The sequence below is a fragment of the Ptiloglossa arizonensis genome, chromosome 12 (genome assembly GCF_051014685.1).
Source record: "Ptiloglossa arizonensis isolate GNS036 chromosome 12, iyPtiAriz1_principal, whole genome shotgun sequence".
Classification (NCBI taxonomy): Eukaryota; Metazoa; Arthropoda; class Insecta; order Hymenoptera; family Colletidae; genus Ptiloglossa; species Ptiloglossa arizonensis.
The window spans coordinates 11,836,593-11,864,577 of NC_135059.1; the positions used below are offsets into that span (position 1 = coordinate 11,836,593).

General features: G+C 40.9%; 1 protein-coding gene across 7 annotated transcripts in view; it reads right to left on the reverse strand.

Moving 5' to 3' along the window:
* Positions 1–27,985, reverse strand: part of LOC143153067 (solute carrier family 7 member 14) — a 92,128-nt gene that overhangs the window by 62,106 nt on the left and 2,037 nt on the right. For 4 of the 7 annotated variants that reach the window (XM_076323843.1, XM_076323842.1, XM_076323841.1 and 1 more), the window contains 2 exons: positions 25,534–25,970; positions 24,193–25,273 (listed from right to left, as the gene is read on the reverse strand). The gene's annotated coding sequence lies outside the window, so the exon portion shown is untranslated. The remainder of the gene's footprint in view (positions 1–24,192; positions 25,274–25,533; positions 25,971–27,985) is intronic. The other 3 variants (XM_076323845.1, XM_076323844.1, XM_076323847.1) reach the window with 3 other exon arrangements.

Below are 27,985 nucleotides of genomic sequence, written 5' to 3' on the forward strand. Positions count from 1 at the left end.
AAATACGAACCGACTTTGAGACATTCGATCGATTCGTTTTTATAAAACAGAAACGTTCATCGGATTTTAACGATACACACTGAAATCGCTCGGATGAAACAGAAACGCTTAACTCGATTCGATACATTCGATCAAACACCATTCATGAAATAGAAACGCTTAACTGAATTTCATAGTTTCGACAGTTTCCATAACAGAGACGTTCGCGTCGATTTAACGTCCGAAGAACATTTCAATCGCGAACGAAAAAGGAAAACGAGTGTGGAATATTATTGTAAACGAAGGGAGTAAAATTTTGGAATAGAGACAGTGATTGACAAAAATATAATGACGAAATATAAACACACAATACAACTAACACGACACTAGCTATCCAGTTTGCCCTCTGTTACAAGAAGACTCTCCTCGTTGATGGTCTTTTTTATATTTATATCTTTGGGCCGACGTGACCTAAGTCCAATGTTTAAATTCACGTCTGGGTGATCTTGTTAAATGGTTTGTAGCTATTGGTCTATTTTCTCGAGCAATATGTCTGTCACTTCACACAGTATGTCTTCTTTCGAGAGAAAAATCATAGAAGTGTTTGTTCCACTTCGTAATCTACAACTTTTGTGCGAAACATTTTTCCACGTAACAAGCAATTTGTCTGGTAAATCTTGATGAACTACGTAGTTAAGGATCCCAATTGAAGAATATGACAAATGAAAACTTTGATACATGTGCTTGTTTAAGAAGCAGAGTATCGAGAAAAGAATCTGGATCCTAGTTAAAGAATGTGTGGATCCAAGTTGGAGAACACGAGGAATAACAAATGGGAATCATCGATCTCCGTAAGAAGAGGTCGAAGATAATGGACAGCGAAACTGATAGGAAGAAATGAAGGCCAATACCTTTAATTTAAAAAAAGTAGGTCCGCCATCGAAGTAAAATGAAAAGAAAAATGGGCGATGCCGATCAAATTCAATTAAATCGGATAAAGGAAGCCGGCCTATGTTCGTCTTCGTGTCGGGAACAGCTGAATCAAAAGCACCAGCGTGCCCGTGAATTTATTCTCCGACAAAGATGGGTTACATGCCGGTCGCTTGGCTCCAGGCCAACCCTCTTTTGAGTCGGCCTCCGCTTCACGGCTCGAAAAACGACCTGGACCTAGGAACTATCAGGGTGAACCTTGTGACTACTCGAATTTCTTCCATCGTCAATTTTCAAGCAGGCAAAACGTCAACTGCACTTTCTCTATGCGCAATTTTCAATTATCAATTTTCTCTCTCTCTCTTTCTCTATCTATCTATCTATTTATTTATCTATCTATCTAGCAATCTATGTAGCTATATATCTAGCTAGCTATCTCTATCTGTTTATCTATCTATCCAAACACACACATATACACACACGTATCTTTTATCCATTCATTTATCTATCCCCTTCCCTCCCTTTCTACAACTCTTTCCCTTCTTTGTTTTTCTCTCTCTCAAACCATTACAAACGTGGAACATTTTCTAAAAATACTTTTCACTCGAGTCGAACCGGCCATTGACGACTTCAGTAGTTCCTACCCAATGTTTCAGATCGAACGGAGAATGAGAAATGGCTCCGAGGTACAGTGTATTCGACTCGATTTTACTTCCGTTTCTAGCGTCTGCGTTTGTTATAACTTCCGTACAGTATTTTCTACTCAAAGTTCGCGGTCTCTCATAAATTTTGTCTTTCTACTCTCGACGTCAGCTGACCTGCATTTTCAATATTCCTGTTCCCATTCATAAATAACGAGTACCATCAGAATTTCCGGCTGGTTTCGAACAACCTTTCGCTTGACACTTGAATGACCTTTTAAATTTCAATTTTCATCCCGCGAGAGGAAGCCACGTCGAAATCGTTTTAAAGGTATTCAGGGGAGTCGTAATTTAGCTGGCGCGAGGACTCCGGTTCGAGCAGAGTCCTTCGCGGCGCACGGTATTCAGTTTCAATGTAGTTTCCGGGTCAGAAGTCACGAGGAACGTGTAGGGTGGTGGTGGTTCTCTTTTGCCTGCGACTTTGATGGAAATTCGTCGATCCGTGGAACCAGGCGTGCCTTTTATCCGTTTGGGGTACATGAAAGAAATTTGTCGAATAAGAGAGAAGCTTAAACGGTGGACTGAAAAACATTCGTATTTGTCATTCTCCCTCGATGGATACAACAATTTTACAAATTCTACACATATCTTGTTGCGAAACCAAAGTATCGGTTATCAATACATTGTGAGTAATACAAAAAGTTCGGAAGGATTTGACTACTAGTTTCAACTGACACAGCTACAACTATTACTAATTTTTTTTTCGATATATTTTCTACTATTTCTCTGTACACACTTTATCGTGCGTTCAAGAAAATTTCACAAATTATATATTTAGTAACTTTACATTTATTTACTTATGTGGTGGGCTTCTAGAGTGTGATAATAAAGGAAAAGGAGTCTGATACTAGACTCAGCGGTAAAGCATTCTAGCAAGCCCTGCCTTATACGCAGAGACATTGGGAGACCCGTAAGAGATCGTATATATACCAATCGAAGGTGGTACGAGAACTTGCGAGAAACACGGTCAGCGGTCGATTTCCCTCTGGTGGTGAGTAAGGGAGATGCCGCCACACTCGTATCGGTACCTATCAGAGTATACCAAGTATAATAGTTACGTCCACATACTTTGTAGTCATTGTATCGCGTAGTATACATATGTAATACCTGTGAAAGTGTAGTAAATAACGAAAAGTATTTTTTTTATAAAAAAAACGTAACACTCTACTTTTCCAAGAAAATTAAAACCGAGAAATTCGTCCGTCTTCTGTGTATTTCGTTGCAACGTGTCTACCTAGAAGAGAAATCAAAATTAGGATGAAACAGTACGAGCAGCGAATGCTCTAGGGTCGTTGAATTTAAAACGGTCTTGAACAAACGACAATTTTGTCTCCGGTGATCCAAGATGAACATTATCCTTCGTGCTTCGCGGAGAAAAGAAAAAAAAAATGAAATACCTAATTTCCATCGAATATGAACCTGTGAACAATCTCGAGTCCGCGACGAGCAGTCAACGATGCGTCAGGCGGATTTTAATTATCTGCTTCTGGTGGCGTGAATTCAATCGCGAGGAAAGGATCTCTATATCGAATTCTCGGAGCTCGAAGGTGGGGCACATCCTCGTTGAATCAGGTGCGCCGAAACTGTACGAAACCAGGTCAAAAGAGGGCCGGGTGCACCGACGATGAAATTAGATCGTTCGTTCCGTGGTGCAAAAAATATTTAACCGTACAACGTGGCCTTCTGTGCGAAGTAATTTTAAGAAGAGATTTCGACCAGATCGAATCGATCCCTTTGGTAGTTACGGTGTTGAACGTCTATCAGCGTCACACGTTAGGGGAAGTTGTTCCAATCTAACCAGGTCGTGTTCTGTTCGATTAAACGCGTTATACGGAACGGTAATTGTCCTCGTGGTACGCAATGTTTTTTCACGCTGTCACATTGAAACACGGCCGCGTGTAATTGCGTTCCGTGTAAACGCTAAGCTGTTCGAGTTGCATTCTGCAACCGTGTCGCGTGCAACTGTCCGTCTACGAGATGTCACCTCATTGAAAGTCGTCCACAGGAGAACGCGCTACGACTGCAATTATACGTATTGTTTGGTCCCGTTTGTCGTTGCATTTCGAGCCTCGTTAGAGTTCCGTAGTTTCGCCTGGTTGACTTTTCAGCGTCGTCTCGAAAATCGTTTTTAATCGTTCGTACGTGGCTCGTTCGCACTTGCGAGTAGACGTTTCGAGTGTAGGTATAATTTCAATTCGATATAACATAGTTACTAGTTACACGTATTGTCGAGTAAAACTAATTGTTAAACAAATCGGATCCTCCGGTCTTAATCCGTCCAATTTATTTAGAATCTTCATAATTTTATTATCACAAATAATATGGCGCTCTTTGAAATAGATTTAACATTTAACGATCCTCGTTACACTTGTGTTTCGTTATTTTCCGCAACGCTTCGCAAATTCTTCTTTCAATATCGTGAAATAAATGAAACCCCATAATTGACGATCGTCACGCGTATTACAAATATGTACACGTGCGAACGGTTTTACGAGATCGTTGTAGAAATCGTACTTCACCGAGCTCGTCAATTAAACGTTATCGTAATCGATTCGAAATTATCGACTCGAAAATAATAAACGGCTCGATATGATACTAATCACCGTTCGCGTAACAGAAGATTGATAAGCTTTTATCGCCTCCGTGAATTTTCAATCAGCAATACAAGCAATAAAACTGTTGATCACCTGCTTCCTGGAAATCAGCATTTATAATTGTGCCAGTGGCACGATACGGTTTTAAGGAAACCAGTGAAACAACTGCGTATGTATCGAACCGTGGAGTTTGCACGATAACAGAAATTGTTTCGTGTGTCGAAACAGTTAAAGGTACATTAATTTTCCTAAGAATAACTACCGTTAACCCTAAACCGAATGTATTAGATTCTATAACGATATAAACCTTCTAAGAATGTTATCGAATCCTTGACTTATACCAGTGAAGGTAAAAAATTGAATCAAATTTCAAAATTCTTTAAGATATCTTCTTGATATTCTTTCAAAAATCTCTAAAGCCATTTTTCATTCTCACTATTCTCTCATAATTTTCGGACAAACTGTAGCCACGTTCGTACCGAATAAAATAATTTCCAAGTAATAATATTTATTCGATAAATATGAATTATTTCAATTAAATTAAAGAAATGCAATTTTTCAAGTTTCTCGGATAAACAGAGTGGCTGGAATCGTGGCATCCGTGAAGACACTTTTAACGAAAGGGACTGTATTAAAGTAACTGTAATTCCTGTAATTTTTATTACTTTTGCATGAAAAAAATCGTGTATACTCCCAAAGTGTAGATGAAAGATATCTGCGCAAACTCGATACAAAAATGCAATACGGTTTTCTTTTAAAATATCTCGAAAAACACGTACAAAATACGTGCAACACCCCCTCGAATCGCAATAACGTGGTTAGATTCAGACCTGTTAGATCTCGAGATCAAGTGAACCCGATCGAGGCCTTGAGGAGGATACCAAACCTTACGATGCAACCGCGAATAAAACATGAAATCGTGGCTAAAAATAGGTGAAACTCCCACTCTCGCGTGGGATTTGCCGGTTAATCAGAATTTATGGCGCCGGAATGTACCGAATGGTTTATGAAATTGGCCGTGGGAGTCGACCGATAAAACGTTGCTCGTAACGCGGAAAGAATTGAATCGCCTGGGGAAGCACGTGCATAAACGATGAACCACGATTTAATGCAGCTCTCTAAGCTTTAATAAACACTGGCCGCATCGTACACCGCCCTATATTAAATGTACACCGCAGGAGCAGATTGAATACACTTTAAAACCACTGACAGAAGCCCGGTGTCGTGGGCTTCCCGCTTGTAATGAACATCGTTAACACGCAAATTCGAGGATCCATGAATGCATCAAACTTCAAAGGGAAACTTCACCATTGCCTGGACATCGTTTTGTCACGAAGTTAAGGTATCAAAGACCAACCTTAAAAGGTAAAGCCGAAGCTCCCCTAGAATCGAAATCAAAGAAACGAAAACGACCATGTGATCCTAAGCTGACGGATACCATCTCGTCCGGAGCAATATTTCGATTTAATGTAACATTTTTATGTTTCCGTGTGGTTATATGTGTTTCAATAACGATGTGTTACTGTTCACTTTGAATTTCGTATTCTTTTTTATAACTTTTGGAGAACATTTTTCTTTTATTTAAATCTGTAAAATATATGAAGGAAAATTTGACACTCTAAATCTAAGAAATTTGGTGTAATAAAGAGTTTGGGAACATATTCTGTTATTGTATCGATAAAAATGTGTTTAATATTTAATAGAAGTGTTATAAAATACATATGACTCTGTGAAGAGTGTAAGGATAGACGAGTGAGTGAAGACGATTCGTTGAAATTATTCTTTCAAATGAGTCCTTTAATGGATATACCACGAGATGTGCAAAGTGGTATGGTTTCGGTACAATGAATGTCCAATTCACTATTCTGGAATATCAAAGGCACAATTTGATATTCAATTCTCTTCCTTCCTCTTCCATGTTTCTTCTTTTAGAATCTAGATTCTTACAGCTAATACTCGAATAGTATCACGTATCTCGAAGTGATAGAGAGAACAGAGACATCTGCCTGGAATATACAAGGGAACAATGGAAATAACGAAGCGTCTATGACATCAACGGAGCCACTGGCCACCGGTTGCATACCATCTGGGACTACCTTTCCCCATTTTGCTAATTGTTCAACCAGTGGTGATACATTCAAACCCTCGAACAACATCGTCCACCTTCGAATCAATTCACCTATCGATGTACGAGATCTGAGACTACGTGGACAATATTGAAAGCCTTCGAATCAATTCACCTATCAATGTACAAGATCTGAGAAAAACGTGGACGATATTGAAAGCTTAACCCTTTCGATACGTTGGGCTTGAATTGCAAATACACAGTTGCTGTACAGAGCATGAACGTACGCTACAAAACAAAATCGGTAACCATGAAGGTGACGAGATAAATTATAGTCGAATAGAGTTGTGAATCGATAAGAAATTTTAACGAGTAACTATACTCGCCCAGAGGATGCAGTGAGAGTATGTGAACGAGGAACTTAATCACCAGGAGGACACAATAAGCATATACTGATGGTAGTCACTCGTAAATACAGGGAACGTGTGACGATAGATGACTGTAATTACTGTAGAATACAGCGAGTGTATAATCGTAGGATACAACAAACGTGTGACGATTTGTTGCAAAACACAAAACAAATAATCATTAACTTGTTCAGTGTAGTCACCCATAAAGTACAGCGAACGTGCGATAACGGATAACTACAGTCACGTTTAACATCAAAAGCGTTAACTCGCCATAACGAGAAGCGGAATTCTATACGCACACCGGCTCGTCGTTCGAAACGTTATCGCCTAGTCGCGAAAATCGGTTTGCCGCGGCGTGGGTGATAATTAGAGTAGGATGTCGATAAACGGAGACGATGGATCGTCGCGATGCGCCACGAGAATGATAGAGGATACGTGTAGATCGTCGAGTGTCGTCGATATCGCAGCCTCTCCGCAGACGAGTCATTCCTAAGCGATTCTCGATATCTGATAAAATGTTTCGCCCAGCCGAGGGAACCTATTGCACATAAAGCAACAGGCGTCGATGCGCGCCGGCTTGTCTCGATTTCGCGGCAAATTCGTCTCGATAAAAAGCAAGATGTTTACACGGGACAAATACGAGACCGGGAATGGATTACGTGGAGACTCTCTATCGATTATTTTACGGTACACCCGTGCGCTGGCTCAGCTGGAAAGGCTCGAATGGCCACGGAGTGGATCTGTCATCGCCAATTAGAAAGTATAATTTTGTTGTTCAACGCGAAACACATGGTAGGTACTCGTCATTGTCCTGTCACAAAACCCTTGGCCTTTAGTCTCACGACGTGCTCTCGACACGATTGGATGTACCAGGTCCTCGGCGCGATATCGCTACGGAATTTTTCAGATGTTGAGAATTTCCAGACCAGGTCTGTGCACTTGGAGCAGTGTACTCCTGCCGTTAGGTGTCCAGGTGCTAAGAAAAGTGGGATGGGCCATTTTTTCGCCCCTCCCCCAACGAGAATGGAAGAGGGCGTGGCAATCGGGTTGTACAAGGGGGGACACCGGAAGTTTCAATGTTTTTCGTTCCTTCCTGAGTGGTGTGATCGCAGGAGGATTGGCAAACATAATTAGTAATTGGGAACTGTTTCCAAACTTCGATTCCATGGTACACAAAGACTACAAACAACTGCGGAAGAAGTCCAGAAGAGTTTCGAAAGGACGTTAACTTCTATCGATGGACTACAGAAACGAAACTTTAACGATTGTCCACTTCTGGATCGCGACGCGTTCGCGATGACTGTAACACGGATCTGGAAAGAGGGACCTGGTGATGAATAATAGTCCCGATCGTCGTGTAATCGCAGGAGGATTGGCACACATGATTAGTAATTGGAAAGGAGAGGTAGTGGCGAGACCTCGGTATTCATTGCCAGTTCACATGCACAACACCGGGTAGAAACCAGGTCATGTGGGTCTGTGGAGAAAACGTTCCTTAACGAAATGACCAAAAGGCCGCTGGTCCATCCTCGTGTTCCTGATCTATTCAGGATAACGAGAAATGGACCGTTAGCCTCGCGCAACGTGCCGTGACTCGCGAACGTTTCGCATCCTATTCGATCGCTGGATCCTCGGGGCGAGTGGCCGATTCCCTGAAACAAATCTCCCTCGGGTAATCTTTCTTCTTTTGTAACGGTGTACGTCGACATCTCTCGGAACGTCCGATTGAAAAATGAAGGGAGAAACGACTGCTCCGATCGAAGATAGACTTCTACGGGACGAGTCTCGCCATTGGTACGGCTTGTATCACGAATTTTGGTGAAAGCTCGAGGAAAACTCCAAAGGAAAATGTTGAACCGTACGATAGCGTCTATTTTTCTACGGCTTCGCTTTTTTCACGAGCGCGACGATGCACTTGGAAAAATGCAATCTTTCCTCTAATGGAATTCTGTTCGATCGTATCAATTTTTGGAGTCTCGCTTCGTAAAAGGGTGTACCATGTTTAAAGAATCGGTATCTCGCGAGAGATTTCACATTTTTCTTCCCAAAGTCGTTTACTTACTTTATAAAAGAACGATGGAAGCGTTAACTGGGTAGGGATAATTGTTACCGTACCGTCGTTTACGAAATGCAAAACCGAAATGGTAGAAAAATAGACACTGTCGTAACCGTATCGACTTTTCCCTCTGCAAGTTTCCTTTTCGAGTTTTTAGCAAATTTGAAATACAATCCGTTTCAATGGTGTGACGTTTCAACGAACGTCGAAAGGCGACAACGAACCTACGAAATTTGTTTCATGGTTGGAGATCGGGAATGTAGGTCACGGAATAAGTAAGTTTTTAGAAACTGAAGTTGGGAAAATGAAATTGGGTGAAAATTAGTTACGAAGGGTGGAACGAAAACTGAAAGTATCGGCGGGCGCCTGAAACTTTGTATTCCGAAGCGACTGTAAAGTTTCGGGTCGTAAAATGCAACGGGGGGTTCGAATCGTGTAAAAATGGTCGGGAGAAATTGCAAAAAGGAGCGTGTAGGGTCGCAGACTGCAGCTTGAAAGCTTTCAACGACAAGATGAATAATTTTTTCTATAGAAGAAACTGCAATCTCGAGATCAAAATTAATCAAAGATGGAATCTATGGACCGTAAAGGTACGAGGGAAAAGTGATTTAAAGTTTGAAAGTTTGTGTCGAAGTACGAGGTATGTAGTGCTTGAGGACTCGGTTTGCCGAGTAAAAATATAACTTTAGATTACGGGACGGAGATAGAAAGAAGAACGTTTATTAACACTCGGGAACACATTTGTAAACATAGATTTACAAACTCGGTCTCTTAAAGTAAATAGTTTGTCATTCATTATCGCGGAAGAATGACGTCATACGAGTGACCTCGGTTCCTTTCGTGGCACGCCTTGCATCTACAACACAAGTTACGTATAAAGCCGTATAGTATACCCTCGAGAACATTGCGAGTTTCTATCCGAATGAATTTGTCGAGCCACTCGGTATTCTGCGGATTATACGAAACCTGTTTACTCTTCAACGCTGGAACTACCAAAGGGGGCAATTTCACTTCCTTCGAACTTCTTTTTAAAATTATTAACGGTGTCCACGATATTCGTGGACAACTATCGAAATGGACTTTAACTACCAAAGGGTTGAATTTGGTAGTTTCATTAGGATTAAATTAAATACACTGAATCGTAACTTACAAATTTTGTAAAATGTCTAATCTCCGGAATCACGTTGCGTAACACTCTAATTACCGAAGAATGACCCTAAGAATGGTCCCACAAACTGAATATTAAATCCACTTAATGTATTGTCAGCTAGTTGTCACGATCGAAACACATACCTATACTACTTATACAAAGTCCTAAAAATTGCAAAAAATTTCTCTGTTTCAAAAAAAAAAAAACAGAGAATTCTGTCAAAAATGTCCAGCCTGTAATACAGAGACCCAAGTTGAACGATGATAATTATCGAATTATACAGAATCGTATTGACTATACATCTGACATTGTTAAGGATTTTTCTCCTCGAGCTGCATTCCTAGACAAACTTAATTCCCATTCGGTTCTATCCGATTCGCAACTATTTTGCAATTATTGGATTAATAATCGTTACGGTATGAATTGTCAATTACGTAGGTTCGGAAGGGAGCGAGGATTTTACTTTCCAGCTGGAATCCGCATTATCGGCGAGGATTATAAAACGCCATTCTCGGATATTACAGCGACTCGCGGAAAGCAGATGTTTCGAGAGATAATCTGCCTGGAACGTGTCCAAAATTAGCTCTGGAACCGCGTGGAATTGGATTGCACGAGTTTTGGAAAACTGAGTTGAAATCGGCTCGCGATTCCCCGAGCAAAAATCTAATCCACGGAGAACCGATCTCAACTTTCGCGCAGATTCAGCGATCGTAGTCGCACGTCGACGAAATAGATCGTCCATTATCGGAACCCGTATTCACGGTTTATTATAAAAATTGAACACGACGAATATTCCCAACGGAACCGAGAAGCGAAAACGACAATATTGATCAACGATGGTAATGAAACTAATACGAAAGTAAATTTGAATAAACGTTCCGAAACAATAATGTACGCGCGATAAAATAACAGAGTACGGAGCAACGGTACAGCAACGTGAATACAAATCCTGTGGCGGACTTTATAACTGAAAATTGACTTGCAAAATCGTTACGCTATCGCTGTCGTGACTTTCGTCGATTCGCTGATCAATAATTCGACGTTCCATGAATTCAATGAATTACAAGCAATTGTTAAGGAAATTGACGAATTAATCACCGCTTGATATTTCATCGGGGAGAAACGCTTTTAAATAGTCGAAGTTTTAATGGCGGTAAATGGAATGAGAGATTCCGTATATGGAACAAGTTCGAGAATGAAAACGTTGTTACGAGAGCTGAAAGTTTGGCACGAACCGCGCCACTCTGAGCAGTCATTATCGAAGACGTAAATCGAGCGAAATTTACCAACGAGGATATGAAAGACTCGTATGAAAAATAAACGAAAACTATCGATACGATGTGTGACGGTAACTCTCATAACCGCCGCCAGAGGGAAACCGATCGCTGACCGGTAAGAAGAGTTAAGTGTTCAACTTCGAGTTCAGTAGCTGAACGTTCGATCGAATTAATACTATATACGCATCGTTCAATCTACCAATAAAATATTTCTCGGTAAAAAAGTATAATATTTGCTAGGGTTGTCATTATTTACTACACTTTGATATGTATTATATATGTGTACTTCGCACTATAGTGACTACAAAGTACCTGGACTCAATTATTATATTTAGTATACTTTAATAGGTACCGATATAAGTGTGGCGACACCTACCATACTCTCCACCAAAGACCGCTGACTGTTTCTCGTGTTCCCGTACTACCTTCGATCGGTATATATACGATCCCTTACAGGTCTCCTAATGTCCCTGCGTATAAGGCAGGGCCCTGTTAGAATATCTTACTGATGAGTCCACTATCAGACCCGGACTGAAACGCTTTTCGCTTCCTTTTCCTTTATTATCACACTCTAGAAGCCCAGAAGTAAACGATTGTAAAATTATTGTATACAATTTGTGCAATTTGCTTGAGTAGTGCAATAATGAATAAAATTTGCTAGAATTTGCGCAATAGTGTATATAAAGAGAAATAGAAAATATGTTTCATTCGTTCACACCGAAAGATACGTCTTGAAGTACTTAAATCTTTAAGTGTACTTAAAGTCGAATCTTCCGCACTGTACTCAATGTACTGATACCGATACTCTGGTTTCTTAACAAATGTAGAATTTGTAAAATGGTCGCTCTCTTCCGTTCTTTTTCCTACTTTCACTCGTTCGTACTTCCGTTACACCCTTTTGGAAGCCACAGATACAACAAATCCCGAGTAGCTTGAGTTTCGTAAAGAATACTACATCGAAATTTACGTAAATTGCTCTACGGTTAAGTTAAGCTTTCTATGGACGAACTCGGGCATTACTTCGGAGAGAATAAACATTGGATTTTGCAGCAATTACAAGCTCAAGGTCAGAATGCGCGTAAATTAATCCCAACAAGACCCGTGCAAACTTTCAAGATCGGTGGTTGAGACTTTGAGCTGAAAATCCCGAAGCTTCGATACACAGAATCAACCAACCGTTGGCACGAAGCATGGACATTCGAGATCGAGAACGAGATACTTCGACTCGAAGTTCGCTCGCGCGAAAGTAAGGAAATAATCGTTGCTACGAAAAGAGATATTTCAACCCATCCCCCGTGATCCACTTCTTGAGTTAAATTTCTGCACTCGAAGAGAACAACTGATGTCACAATGATAATGTATCGGTATCTCGAAAAGTAGTGTCTACTTTGGGCCGAAGAATATGGAGACGTAACGATATACAAGGGTGTCCTGGGATTTGAGTGGAAATAAGAAGAAAGTCGTACAAAAGTAGTCGAATAAACGCTTTGTTAAAAAGTTATAAAAAAATATGTTTGTAAAACTATTTTTCTTATTTCTATTCATATCCTGGTATACGAAGTGGTCGTTAAATTCTGAGACACCTTACAGAGATACGATCGAATGACAAAGACGCAAGGAAATCGTCGACAGGACGAAATTCTTTTTAAACAAAATGTCTTCTACTTCTCGGACGAATCTTCGTCTCTTCTCGGGATGTGATCGTTTTACAGACCGCGGAAAAAAAGAAAAGCGATAAACAGCAATTTCGAGAAAGTGACACTCGAAAGTGTGATTCTTGTGCCCGAATTGAAATTCGCGTCTACTCGTTCGCAACGGAGCAGTAATTGAAAAAATTACGAGAGGTTTCTTCCGGAAATTGCCGCATTGTCGGCGATTAACGCGCGGCACGTGCTACTGCAGATTCCGTCGACGAGGAGGAGGCCTTACAACGTAACCCTGAACTCCGGTACATCGATCTACCGCAATGCAACGAGCTGAACCAGCTCGCATGAAGCCTCCGCCGACGGAAGGGAACCTAGAAGAACAAGAATCTCGACGACGGAGCAAGATATTAAAGAACGAACGACATTAGTGAACTTCTCCAGATTCGAAACTTTTGTCTAGACTTAGTTTCTCGCGAAACCAACACAGGCGAAATATTCGTCTAGGTAAAAATTTCGAATAAGGAATAAAGGAAAAGGTAACTTTCGATATAGATGACTATCCGAATGAAACTACCGCGAATAAAAGTCCAAATAAGTGTTTATCGAATAAATTTTGGAAACAGATAATTACCCAGAGGCTGTGATAGGCAAAATATTCGTCTAGATGAAAGTTTCGAATAACGAATGAAGGAGAAAGTAACTTTCGATGCTTTACTAGTTCAATAAAAATGACCACTCGAACGAATAAAATGCGTAAGAATGACTATAGCACAGCGATTAAAAGATAGCACTCGTTCGATAGAGAACGAAGCCGCCCCGATTCTTATGCTTCTTTTCTTCGTTCGAGCAACACTAGTAAAGATGTTCAAAGTTCTATGCATTATCCCCGGTGTACTCTACTGCGTTTTAATGGGATCGTTCTTTAAAATGCAGGTTAAATTCAATTCTTTCGGAAAGTTGTAGGGAACGATGCTTCTTCGGGATTGGCCTTAAAGTGCGTGTTCACGGGGAGTAATTTCTTTCTACGGAATTACTTTTTAAACTGTACGCTCGTCTAACGATGTATCAAGGCCACTTAAACAACTGACCAGTTATCTCAATGATTTAGTAATTTTTAGGTAAAAAAGGAAAGCGAGTTCAATTCGAATGAACACATTTGCAGCCATTCGATGCAAAAAAGCTTTTTCATCCAAATCGATCGTTACGTTAAGTGTACAATAAACGAAGACGATGAAAAAATTACAAAAATAATTTTCTCTCGTAACGAAATCAAGGTCACGAGTTATGTACAAGGTATATACAAGGTTATATACAAGGTCACAGGTAAAGATTTTGTTACAAATTATTTAAATATTAAAACATTTCCGACATACGTAAATTTTCGTTGGAATAGACAGTAAGCAAAATATCGACTCGTCCTTTATTCACCTTAGTATCACAAAAGGATAATTAGCAGCAGGGATCTGTTTATTCGTGTCTAGGAAAATAAACCGGGCAAACGTTTAACGAAAGAAACCGGTAAATTAATATTTGCAATATGGAACATTTTCTTCGACAAAGGGAATTATTTAGTTAATTAAGGGACGACTGGAGAAGCCAACGAAACAGGCGCACGGCATGAGACACAATAGGATTGTAATCCCGCGAAACGGAATTAATTAACAGTGATCCTCCGGCGCAGTACAGAAGAGCGAGAGCTGCACACGTTTCGAAAGACTGGACAAATGTGAATTACCCTCACGGTCCGGCACCTGTATGACGGAGCAAAACGTTTTACGTCGTTCGTGGAACAAGCGAGAATAATCATGAGAACTTGGGTTGCCGGGTGATTAGCGAGTGGAATACTATATGCAAGCAAGCCTTGAAGAACAACCAGATGGGTGTCAAGTTGCCTTGTCCCAATCGTCACCGGTCGATTTACTTTTTCAATCAAATTCAAACGGTTCAAGTAATCTCGATATTGTTTCTTTTATTTAAAAGTAGAAACTTGGGAGTTGATAATGGAATAAAATATCTTCCAAAAATGGCCACCTTGATTTTGTTTACTAACCACTTTCTTATTTGAACGATTTAACGGGGAGAAACGTATAAATTCAAATACATACACGAAAGCATTGATTATTATTAATAAAACAGTCTCTTGTCGAGACGCACGTGATGCATGGTAAAAGAATAAATGAAAAGGTTCAGCGAATTGCTGTTTTGCGATCTAACTCTAGATTTACACAACGATGAATATTTATTCTCTCATGTACGTTATTCGTAGAAACATTCATCCGGATTAACTTTTAGCCGGATAAACTTTTATTCATCGCAAACGGATTGCGAATAACGAATAGCGATCGTCCATACGAAATCTTCGAACGATAGAATTTTATCGGAACAATTGTTTGGATAAAGATCGATTTCAAGATGTTCCAATAATAAAGTTTGATTTGTTCGTTCGTGGATAAAAATTAACGACTGTTTTATTCGTGAACAAGCAACCCCCTTTATCCACCGAGCGTTATATTTGGAACGTTTTTAATTTTAAGAGCTCCTTGGTGATATAAAAATAATTCTGCATGATAATATAATTAATCCTTTGTAACAATTATAGTTTCACATCGCCCAAGAGGGGAAATTGTTTGCTCGTGTCTAAAGAAGTTCTTATAAATTACACTAGTAATGCCTAACTTTGGTAACAACCTATCTTGTCGTCACAGTTGTCCACAATCGTAACAATAATCAATAATTTCAACAGTTTATTTCGGCACGCGTTCAAGTATCGCGACACGATGCTCGGAGATCGATACGTGACAATACTAACGAGTCGATCGTTGAATTGGTTCTATCATCGGTAAATGGATGATAACGAAACACAATGATGACGAAACGACGAAGCGATCGCTTTTCCAAAAGAGCACGGTTCGTACCCGGAAGCCTTGCACAGTATCGACTGGAAAAACCCGGAACGCGAAAACCTCGAGTATCTCAATTTTAATCCAGTCTCTCTCGACCGGCATGGAATTCCGAATTCGCTTCGAAACGCAGCGAATGAAAAGAATTCCCGTGGGGCGCCTCCTGCGAGACAAAAACTGAAGAGGAAACGAGGACCGTATCTGGTCAGACAACGAGGAAGCTAAGAATTTCATATACAGGATATTTCTGGAAAGTGGAACGGGCTGCGGTTATTTCCCGGACGAGGATGAGGGGAATTTTCAAAGAAGGGAAAACGGAATCACTTAACGAGGAATATTTATGATATAGTTCTTTGTTTTGAAAATATTTAAATACAGCTTGCCGAATGATGGGAAGAACTTGCAGAGAGGAGGAAACGAAATTAACGAGGAACATTTACGATGTAATTCTTCGTTTTAAAAATGTGTAGATTTAGTTTAACCAACGATGGGGAGATGTTGCTGAGAAAAGAAAACGGAATCGCCTAACGCGGAATATTTAGGATGTAATTCTTCTTTAGAAACGTTCTAACCCTTTCCAGACAGAAGCACAGTCATATAGTAATGTGCAAAAGTTGTAAAATATTTTACAATATTTTCATACGTCTCTACTATTTACTATGTATTAGTTTATTAGGTATGTGTGCATAAAACTTTTCAATGATTTGTGTGATCATAAAATGTAAAATTTATAAAAATAAAATATTATGCAATACGTATAATTTATAAAATACGATTATAGAAAAATCAACGTTCCACCATTTGTACTTCGTGGCAAATGCACTTTGTGTTTTGCAACGTCCTTCGTACGTGATAGTAATTTCTTAACAGAACATTCGAAAGATTAGTCCTGGTTTTTTTCTTTAAAGGAAGGGTTCTCTGCCTGTTATCCAATTTCCGGATCATTTAGAGAGAACAATATCCACTTATAGGGGAAGCCATAGAAGTAACCCTCACCGATTGCAATGAAATTTGACAATTACGTTTACCGTAGATTTCTATCTCCGGTAACTGTAATTTCAACCGTAAATGATAGGCCAATTTGAAGAAAAGTAGTATAAAAATTTAGAAAAATTCTGCAATCAAACATGTACGTGTGATAAATGTAACATGTAATAAAACGATTTGCGCAAATGGTCACCGTGGCTAGCCAGTATAATTACAATTCTTTTTCCCCAGATTCAAATCTAATCGCGGAAACTTTTTCACTTTATGTTAGCAGGTTCATTATTATTAATAAAACAGTCTCTTGTCAGTGCCTGAATGCACGTATATACAATTATTATATGTAATTTATAATACAAGTACTCCATATAGAGATGTACGAGTACATACTTTAGGATGAAATTTATTATAAAAATAATAGAAATATATATTTATATTACACCAAAAACGTTTTATAAAAGAAGTCTGTCCGTATGTAAAATGATGATTATATATGCCTGTAAAGAAATTGATATCACTGACATTGTTAAATTCTTCCTTATGGTTATTTCATTCCGCTGCAAACCACGCATATTTAATCATTGGTTCGTATATAGATGAATCTCATTGTATGTTAAATAATGTATTTTTACAGCAGAATTTCTATGAACGTCGAATTACGGACAACTTTGCAATTTGCTAATGAAATTGTTAATTGTTTCTTTTTTACGTCTTTGACGTAGAAATACACGTCACATGGCTAACAATATGGAATGCATTTTGGTGCAGTAATGCATATTGTGCACGTAGAAACTCAATCTTCGTTAATAAATCTATTATTACGTAAAGAAATGTCAGTTCTGACCAGATTATAAATCAAGAGAAACATTTCGTATATTTTTTTTATTTCTTTGCCTGATTTTCAGTCTTGATATTACTTTTATAATAAATTCAAGTGAGAAATTCTATCGGCAGAATTAAAGTGTGCCATTAAATGAAGTTTCCTGAAAAATATAAATTTTTAAAACACATTGTACACCAGCGGTCCACGCCTGAAAACTTTTTAATTATTTCTAACTACGAATAGCGAATCCTGCAATCTCTGGTTGCACCAGGCTTTGCAATTTCTAGGCACAGTACTGGCATTATCATTCCTGTGTTCATTTAAACGAACAACCAATTCGACTCAAATCCAGTTTACAAATTAAATATCGTCTAAACTGTTTCCAGATTTGTTTGTCACTTTCAACGAATTCTCTCGTCTCTCAAAGTTTCTGCCCAAGTAACTGCAAACTATACTTAAGAGTAAAATTCTGGTGACACGGTTCAATCGACGCGAGAATCGATAAAAATCGATTCTTTTTCATATATTTTCTCAAAGTACACACCTTGAAAAATATCCGTGCAAAAAGATTTCCTTCAATTCGTCAAAATAAGATTACACTATTTCAGCAATTTTTATCATTTTCCATACTGAAAACCCTTACAGTTTCTTTGGACAAAAAAATTAGAAAGAAGTCGATGTTTTATCAGAACACCAGAAAGTTCGGATAGACCGCCAGAGAAGCGAGAAACGTTCAAACTCGAACACAGTTTGTTCAAGTAACTAAATCCGCTCGCCTTGACTTGTTCGTGTTAATTTAAGAACGCTAAAAAAATCTACGAAAGGAAAATGCGAATCGACGGATTGTCCCGGTGCACACTGGCGCGGTTCAAGGTAGAAGGGCACCCTTTCAAAGCAACCCCAAAATCTACGCTTCAATTAGAACCAGCCCAACGCGGTCTTCTGTGAACCCCTACCTAAACCGCAGGGTTAACAAGGTTCCTTGGTTTTCGTTCTTGAAAAACCAGTTCGGAAGCGGGTCAAGTACGAATTCATGCGTCTGACCGCACACTCGCCTCTTCCACTGCGAGGCTGAATTTAAACATACGGTGAACTGACTTGTTCGATGTGCCCGAGCTAGTGACGATACTCGGACCCGTTACGGTACATTCTAAATCGACACATCGAACCGTTCCGAGAAATGTCTTTCAACGATTGAAAACTTATCGAGACACGCGACCACCGATACCGATTATGTGATTATGACTACCGTATCGATACCGATTAATTGTAATACATCGAGTTTCGTAACGGCTTAACGCTAGAGCTACCTTAACGTTTAACCCTTTCGCTACGAAGCGCTTGTGTTGATGCTAGTTGACACAGGTACAGAATGCTACGAAGTAAGTAGAAGTCGTTTCTTATTCTCGAAATTTCACAATGATATTTCTTATATTCGGTAATATCATTTTACTTTATAAAATATGAAACTTTACTTTATTTATTTCTTTATATATTATATCATGATGCTCGTATAATATTTTTCAATACAATATAACGAAATTACTAAAGCATTCAAAGCCAAACGCGATATTAATAATCGAGTTTGGTGTGATAAAGTTCAAAGCATGGAACCACGCATAAGCCAACATTTTTTCCGCGTTTACCACAGACGACACATTTTCGGACTTGATTTTTTTTTTATGCCTCTTTCGAGGCATTTTTGATGCCAAATACTCGACTGGCAAAAGTATCTCGTGTAAAGTATGAAATAAGTGTATGTATTGTATGAACGTATATATACACTCTCCGTACCTCAGCAACCACTATTCCAGAGCGTATATATACGCTCTCCGTATACGAATGGTCATTCTTCCTGGACGTGTATATACGCCCGCCGGAACGAAAGGATTAAGGATAGCATTTTCACATCCACCTGACGGTATTTCGTGAAAGCGTTGCTCGATGTGTCTCTGCCGTAATATAATCAGGTCAACGTTTGATAATGTTGCAAAATATCATGGAAAAATAGGGAAACGTTCCGTAGGCGCAGCACGGAATATCATTGCCTCGTCGCGCAGTCGAAACGATCGCGTGCCACATACACTATCGGCTAAAAGTACGAGCTAGTGTCCCAGTTAAAGCGCGAAACATCCACCTGGAAAGGTTCGCTCGGTCTGGCGAAAGGATAACTTTGATTTCTACGAAGCTCTTTCGAAAATCGAAAAGTGTTCTCTTAATCCTGCACCTGGTTATCCGATCCAACCAGCTTAATAGACCCAACTACCCTAACAGATTTAATCAACTTAATCTAGCGCAGCCGTAGTCTAACAGACCTGACCAAGACCTAACTAAGATCTAGCCATCTGATACTAATCCTCTGAGCACCTTAGAAGTCTACCTAGACCGGTGTTCGTAAAATGGACCCACCTCTACGCTCTCCACTCTACCACTTCTTGATTTTTAATTACGCGCGTGTACAAACATTCGAGATAAGTATCGAGCGCAGATCGAGTGTCGCGAACCATCTGTCCCCGATCTGTACTCTTCGTTTCAAGAAAGCGAAGGAATTTTGAAAACCATTTTTGTTACAACCAGAAATTTCGTTACGATCTACTTCGTCGTCAGCGACTGTACTAAAAATCTTTCCGCTGATAAACGTAACGATGGTTCCTCTTGAAACAATAACCACTCGCAACAAGATTACACCGAAGCCTGTCCCTGTGTCCCAGAAATTACAAACTTACGGTTAAAATAATAGACACGGTGGACTGCTTATCGTCACGAATCAATCGCCCAAACAAGTGAACTTTGATCCACCTAGAGACCGATTATAACCGAATTGATTGGACACTGAGTCTCGAACTTTTCACCGATACTGTACACGAGTGAAATTTTAATGAAACGCGCTGAAAGATCGGTTGTATGGATATCAGCTCGGTGTCTCTATGCCATTTTATATAAACATACGTGCCATCGAGCCATGTGTCTTCGACTTGTCAGCGTACGATCGTTCGTAAAGGAATTTCTCCGAATCGATTATTTGCAATCTACTCTCGTCATCGTCGCTAACGATTCATTGTTTGTCAACCGTGTAGTCAGTCGATATATTCATGAACAATTGAGTCGTTTAACTATGGACAACTTTTTCATCACCGTCGGTGGGAAACGTTGGGTTACCCTGGGGAGTCCACAGAAGTTAGAAACAACTAGCGGAACGAACGTGAAATTAAAGTTTCGTCGAACCAGCGTGAAATTCAGCTATGAAGTTCGAACGCGCGCTCGACAATTTTATCCACCTGGTGTCTCTCCTTTCTTTTAACGATAAGGAAATACGTTTTTCAAAGGCAACGTCACGGAAGGAAAGAATTTTTCTACGCGCGAACCTCGAGATCCGTATTAATTCCGAAGTATCAAAGAACAAAAGGAAATTGGTTCTTTAAGATTTCATCAAAGACTCTCGTAAACCAATCCCAGTTTCTTCGAGGAATGTTGCTTAGATCTTTAAATGGGTTCTTTGCGGACAAACTCGTGAGGATTCCAGCCAATACCAGCTACTTTAAAGACAATTCTCAACGCACGATATAGAATTCTTCCGTCGGGATACTTTGACCAATTTTTCGAGAGAACGACGAACGAATCCTCCGTAGACCACCTAACAGCGATGCCTTGATTCCTAGCGAGACGCAAACAATTTGATTCTCTAAGGAATCATCTCGACTCAAAGACACTCGACCGAACCGACAGAATTTTAGAGTTACAAAGCAGTGTCTCGCGTAATATCCAAAAATCCCAGATCAATTGTCAAGATGCGAGACACGATTAGAGAATTCTTTGCGAAAACTGGTTGAACGCAAACGGACCTCTAAAAGAGAGCAATAAATACGAGAGCGTGGAATAAAGTTCGACCAGTAGGATTCTGTTTTCATAGGTACATTGAATACGATATAGTCTAGGAAATGGTGGTCGTTGGAGTCGAAGAAACGCAAACAGTAGTGGGGACGATTTCTGATAGCGAATCCGAGCAACGCATTTTATCAATAACCGAGGCACTATTGTGTTAGCCTGTGTTATGGAATATAATCGACAATACTATCTCCAACGCTAGTGCAGCGTCGCTGTTAACAACGATTAGAGGAACTTAGTGAGAAAATTGTGTGGAATAATTTATTAATTGTGAATAAACAATACTTGGACAATATCTAGATAACGGTAAATAACGTGACTGTGACAAAATTCTCGACTCAACACTGCTCGACTCAAAACTACTCGGTTCAACTCTGCTCTGACTCGTAATTTCTCTGATTGCCCTCTTCCAGGCACAATCCTTAAAACTGTGCTCTCTCGAAACTACGTTTTCCCAAACCTTGCCAAAATCACGATTAAATTGTTTAAGAAAACTTGCTGGGGTGTAGATAGTTCCCCTCGCAACGATCCTCTGCGTGACAATTTCCGAAACGACGCAACAAGAGAAGAACAAACACAACTGGAACCGTTCGATTTTGATTAAAAGCCTGCTGGTCGAACGGTACTCTAGAAAATGTAACTCGAGGCTATCGTTGCGTGCAGCAGACTGCTTTTATCGTGTCTCTAGTGATTTTCGCTGGCCGCGAGCGACGCTTCGCGATCGTTCCGAACGAGTCCTTCGTGTTTACGACGAGCGGCTTAAATGTTTGGTCGATCGGTCACGGAAACACGATAGCCTCTGATGCTTTGAGGTCGTTTAATGTCACTGTCGAGCATTACTCGAAACGGGACAGTGAACATCAGCTTAATTGAACAAATCCTTTAACAAGACGCGGATCCATATCCCAATGAGGACTTCATCCAACGTTCAACGGTACTGATTTCGATTCATCCTTACCGATTGAAAAGGAAACAAGTTGTGCAGCTACACGAGCTACGTACGTAGCAAAATTGTTACACGTACATCGAGATTTGTTAAAACAAACATCAAACTGGATCGCATGGACGAGTTCCAGGGATCTTGACACGGATACACGGTAGCTAAAGTTGAAGAAACGGTGCGAGCTACCACGTATGTGGCAAACTTATTGTATTCCCATACATCGAGGTTTAATGAAACAAATATCAAACTGGATCGCATGGACAGGTTCCAGGGATCTTGACACAGATACACAGTAGCTAAAGATAAAGAAACAGCGACATTCTCGGTTAGCGAGGATACATCAAAAGCAACACCAACTGGAAAGAACATTCTCTGCCAAGAATCGTCACCCAACTTCTTTACAGGGACTCTATACACCGTCCAAGGTGACTCTTTCTCGCACTTGGACGATCTTCCTCGCTGTCTTGTTTCCGTTTCTTTACACTACGAGGAGGAAATAAAGTTCCGTGTGTGGAAAATAAATCCGATCGTGTAAAGACGAACGAAAATGTAATACTTGGCTGGAATATACGTAAACTATAGCCGTAAATTTCGTGCTGAGGTCAGCGTGCAATCGGCTGAAGGGGAACACCAGTTTTACGTCGCCTTTTCAGACGGTATAAATCACGCGCGGTGGCCATTACACGGTGTGAAAGGATATTACGAGATAACAGGTAGGGGGAGGAGATAATGCAACCAAGCTTGAAAGTTTTCCTCGGAACGGATAACGGGAAGAAGAGTCAGAGATTAAACGTCTGGAAGGTCCAAGTTTCCGCTGGAAGCTGGACGGAATGCCCCTTAAAAAGGCCAAAGTGTACGCGTGTCCAAAATTGCTCGTGGTAGCCATGCTTGAATGGCCTATTTTAGGCACGAATGCGTAAAAATACCAGATGAAATATATAGAAACTTTGAAACGACGTCATCGAATCCCTTTCATCGATGATAAGTAGATTTTAGACACTAGCGAAAAAAATAACCAATCCTCGCGTTCTACGACTATTTCCCACGATCGAATTCCGAGCATCATTCGTGGCTGAGCCCCCGAACAACAACAACAACAATAACTTACTTTTAGTATTTCTTCTCCAACGACCTACAATTTACAACAACTTTGACTCTTTTCACCGGAATTAGTTTTAATCGAGAGAGCCACGAATTAATTCCACTTCAGAGTTTTCAAGCATCTACCGTGAACTTTGTATCCTGCTCCCTTCCAAGGGGTATATTTTCATACGGCTACATTTAACAACCTTTTCTATCAGTGATGAGAATTTGAGAAATACATTTAGATATTACTGATACGAAATCGAGGATCGAACGATGATTCTTTCACCAACGATACGTGAATTAAACCACCCAGCTTGAGCCTAAGAGATTTGGCACGGAATCTTCGACTGCAGCAGCGTGTCAATAATCCTCTACAGGCATCGTTCGTCGTTCCAAAAACCGAAAAACGAGCTCGATATCAATTGCACGATGTCACACAGAACGTTTACCAAAGGAAGCTACTTTCCCTGATCGAGAAGTCAGGAAGACCCAAAAACATCCTTCTTAAAATCTTCCAAAGATATCGTTCAACGAGAAGAGTCCCTCCATTGAACAACTACCTCAAACATACGCAAAAGTACGTCTACGTGTCCGTGTCGGTTCAACATCGAAGGACGTGTATCGTGCTACGAGAGACCTAAGAACAAACGACCAGGTTGACCATCTAAGAAGAAGCTGAAAACACCCGATCGCGGATTCCCTGTGAGTCTCAGTCACCGGGAAACTTCCAACTAAACTACAAAGACAACGAAAGAAGACTTACCTGGGCCTCTTCTACGCCGTGTTCGCGATCACCGTTCCTCTCCTCTTCCGCACAAAGAATCACAGTTCGCGGTGAAACGTTACTACGTAAACTAATCCCGAACAGTCATCGGAGCGAACTCTCCAATCCTCCGTAAAACGCACTATGTATCCCCGTGGGTGTTTGCACAGCTAGTGTAACGCAACCGGCAACAATGACGATTACAACAACGACGATTCTCGGTCGAATCTGTTGAACCGTTTCTCGTGATTCTACCTGTGCACGTCCGTCTGTACATACGCGTGTACACGTGTGTGTACACCTATCTATCTGTACAAGTTCCAGGTACAGGGATCTCAATTAGATTCGCACGAACATCGCCGCATCGTTTGCCCCTGTTTCATCGGTTATTTGGTCGTAACCTCCTCCAGTTTCCCCCTTAGTTCCTTCACCGACCAAGTCTCCGAGTCCTTCGGTTCTCCTCACCAGATTCGATCTCGGGCTATTCTACTATCAGCCAACACCTGGCTGGCCTCCCGATCACGGTTACGCGTTTCTTAACTAAATAGATGATATGTTTCGTTGGCAGCGACGGACACCGTTCCACGAGCTCGTACGGCCGCGTTTTCACCGACGACTGGCCGGATATCGGGCACCTCTATTATCGTCCACCACTCCTCTACTCGCGAGGTAGATCCTCCTCGTTGTTCACACGGTCTCGTTCACCACGACCTGTCCGTACCGGCGAAAGGCTACCTGGCCAGGTTACTTCTAAACTAACGAAAATTCCGGCACGCGCGACTCTTCTCGAGCTCTCGCGCTAGCTCGCTCGCTCGCTCGCTCGCTAGCTAGCTGGCACGCTCTTACGACAAACACGGCTCCCGGTGCTGCTGGCCAAAGTCACATTTTAGTGCGACACACACGGGTGCCGTGGAATTACGCTCTCTCGCCGATCTCTCCTTCTCTGTCCGCCTCGGCCGTGCTCGCCCCTATTCCGAGGGGTAAACTCCCACCACGAGTCCTACCCCCACTTCCTCGGATACTCCCACTCCCTTAACGATACACCCTGGTCGCTCGGTGGCGACGGGATCGAACCACCTCGCTGACGAAACATACGTATTGGGTTGTTCGGAGAGTCGTTTCGTTTTTTTTTTTTTTTTTTTGGTGGAAACGAAACACGATTTTTTTAGAGTGTACAAACATTCTATTAAATTATATATTCTCCATTTTTGAAAATGAAATGACTTTCCGAACAACCCGATAGAATGTCTTTATTTACGATTTCAATAGCAAAGAACAGGTTCGAGTTGCAATCGCAAGTGTCCCGTACCTGCTCCGATCGGTATATATACAATCCCTTACCGATGTACCAATGTCCAGGGCCTGCTAGGATGCATTTCCTCTCTTCCTTTTCTCTCGTTTCCCTTTCCTTTACCTCCTCACTCCTCAACTTAAGCACTCCAAAGGGGGTGACGAAACCCAGAACATAATTAATTAAATTATGGTTAGATATAGAAGTATCCAATATTAGAAATAAGTTTTAGGTATAGAAAGTTTGACGATGCTTGGTATTTTTCTCGATAATCGTGTTCCGATTGATTGTCCGTCCTTCCTGCGACGTTCGAGCCTCGTGCAAACATCCGTTCGATGATGTCGAGGGGTTCGATGTTCGCTCGATTCCGTTGCTAGTACACCCTGAAACATCCCCTCCGTGCGACACATCGCTGATGCTGTGCCGCGCTTCCCCTTCCGAGGCCAATAAAACACGACAGTGTACGATCTCCAGGGGTGCCCGTTCCCTAAAAAATTACGTTAATTTCCATAAAGGAAAAACTCTCTACCAACGGTTGCACGGTTGACGTCTAATCGGAAATTTGGATTAAAGTGGCACGTGATCGCAATCGTGAACTCTCGAGACTACTCCACGGTTACGTGTTCTCGTGGTTCCTTCGGGTAACAAATAAAATTATTTACCAGGAAGCAAGTAGCGTGGAATTGGGAATCGTCTCTATGGAAGAAGTGGGTACATCCAGTGCATATAAGGAAATAATTTTTAAGATCGAAATTGTTATGTTCAATGTTCGAATATTTCCGCAAACGAGATCCAATTTATCGACCAGTCGCTGACCCGACAGAGTTAAAAATGTATCGTTTGTGGATCGAAACTCTCCTCGAATAGAATCCACACGAGAGAGAGAACCCACCAGTTGCAACGATCGTCCATTATCTGACAAAACTTCCCATCCTCTGAGCGCGCAACGAACACAATGGCTCTTACGAACTAACGAATACACACAGTGAAGGAAATTTACTCGCCAACAAATTTTCGTAACGTGGGCCAATTCTAATCCGATCGTCGCCCCGCTCGTAAATTTAATCCCGCCAGGATATATCCCCGTCTCGGACGATTATCGATTACCAAAACTTCTGCAATTCCTTCGAACCGTTTTCAAATATTTAAACAGAATTCCTTGGCCAGCTACTCGGAGATCCCCTCGTCGCTAACAGGATCGAAGAATCGTCGAAGTCACGACTCGAGGCTCTTTCCAACCCGAGGTTCGAAATCCCATAAATATATCGACAAACAGGACACACGATCCAACGACCTTCTGACCACCGTATCGAGCGATCTTGGACACCGAAATCTCGCGATCGAAATGAAAAAGCTCAGTATCCCCTGTACACGGTACACTGTCGCACACCGTAGTGAAGTTTCATAAATTTGTAACTAATTAGAACCGAGAAAAAGCACACTTAGAATCGAAAAAAGGAACAACTTAGAATTCTTCTAATTTACTACCGAGCAATTCGAATCCCAAGAAAAAGGTTACTCGGATATCTCTTCGAATTCTAAAATAGCCGAATAAAATTCGTTTCGATCTCCCGAATCGATCGAGATCGAAATACTCGAATATTTCTCCTTCGTCGCTAGCGATCGATGCCGACGATTTTAAACATTAGGTTCTATCAACTTAGAACCGAAAAAAAGAAGAACTTAGAACCGAAAAAAAGAACAACTTAGAACGCTTCCAATTTCCTACCAAGCAATTTGAATCCCAAGAAAAAGATTACTCGGTTATTTCCATTTGTAAAATGACTGAATAAGAATCGTTTCGATCTCCCGAATCAATCAAGATCAATATACTCGAATATTTCCCCTCAGTGGCGAGTGTTCGATGCTAACAAATTTTAAACGTTCAACAAACGCTACGAACATTCGCGATCCATCTCCAGAGCGAGTTGAAACACTCGTAGACTGGCATCCCAAGAATGATACGCGCCTGAGTGCCACCCTTAGAACGAGAACAGCTTATCCCCGGTGAACGAGCCACCCCTGCCGCATCGTGGCTTCGAAACCACCACCACCACCACCACCACCCCCGGTTCAATGGTGTACACAGACGTGCTATCTAGATACGCGTCTATCTGGACTGTGACTACCTTTCCGGCCTGGTTGAATGGACAGGACTTGTTTTGATCCGGCTCGTAAGCCCGGAAGTCGCGAACCACGGCGCACAGAGGCGATACGAGGCTTGTTAGAACGGTGCCACGGTGGATGGAAATGGTCCACGATGGTTTCAGATGATTTCAGATGATTAAACTTGACGGTGGAGGAACAACGATATCGAGCATTGCCTGGCTCGCGAACGAATCAACCGACACACGTTCGCCATCATGGTAGATGTTGAACTTTCTTTTTCCATTCGGATATCGAGAGGATTATTTTTTCTTTGGTAGCTGTAATACACTGTGCTCTGTTTTTTTTTTTTTTTTTTATAGAACTGAAATATCGTATTGTAATAAATATCGAAAA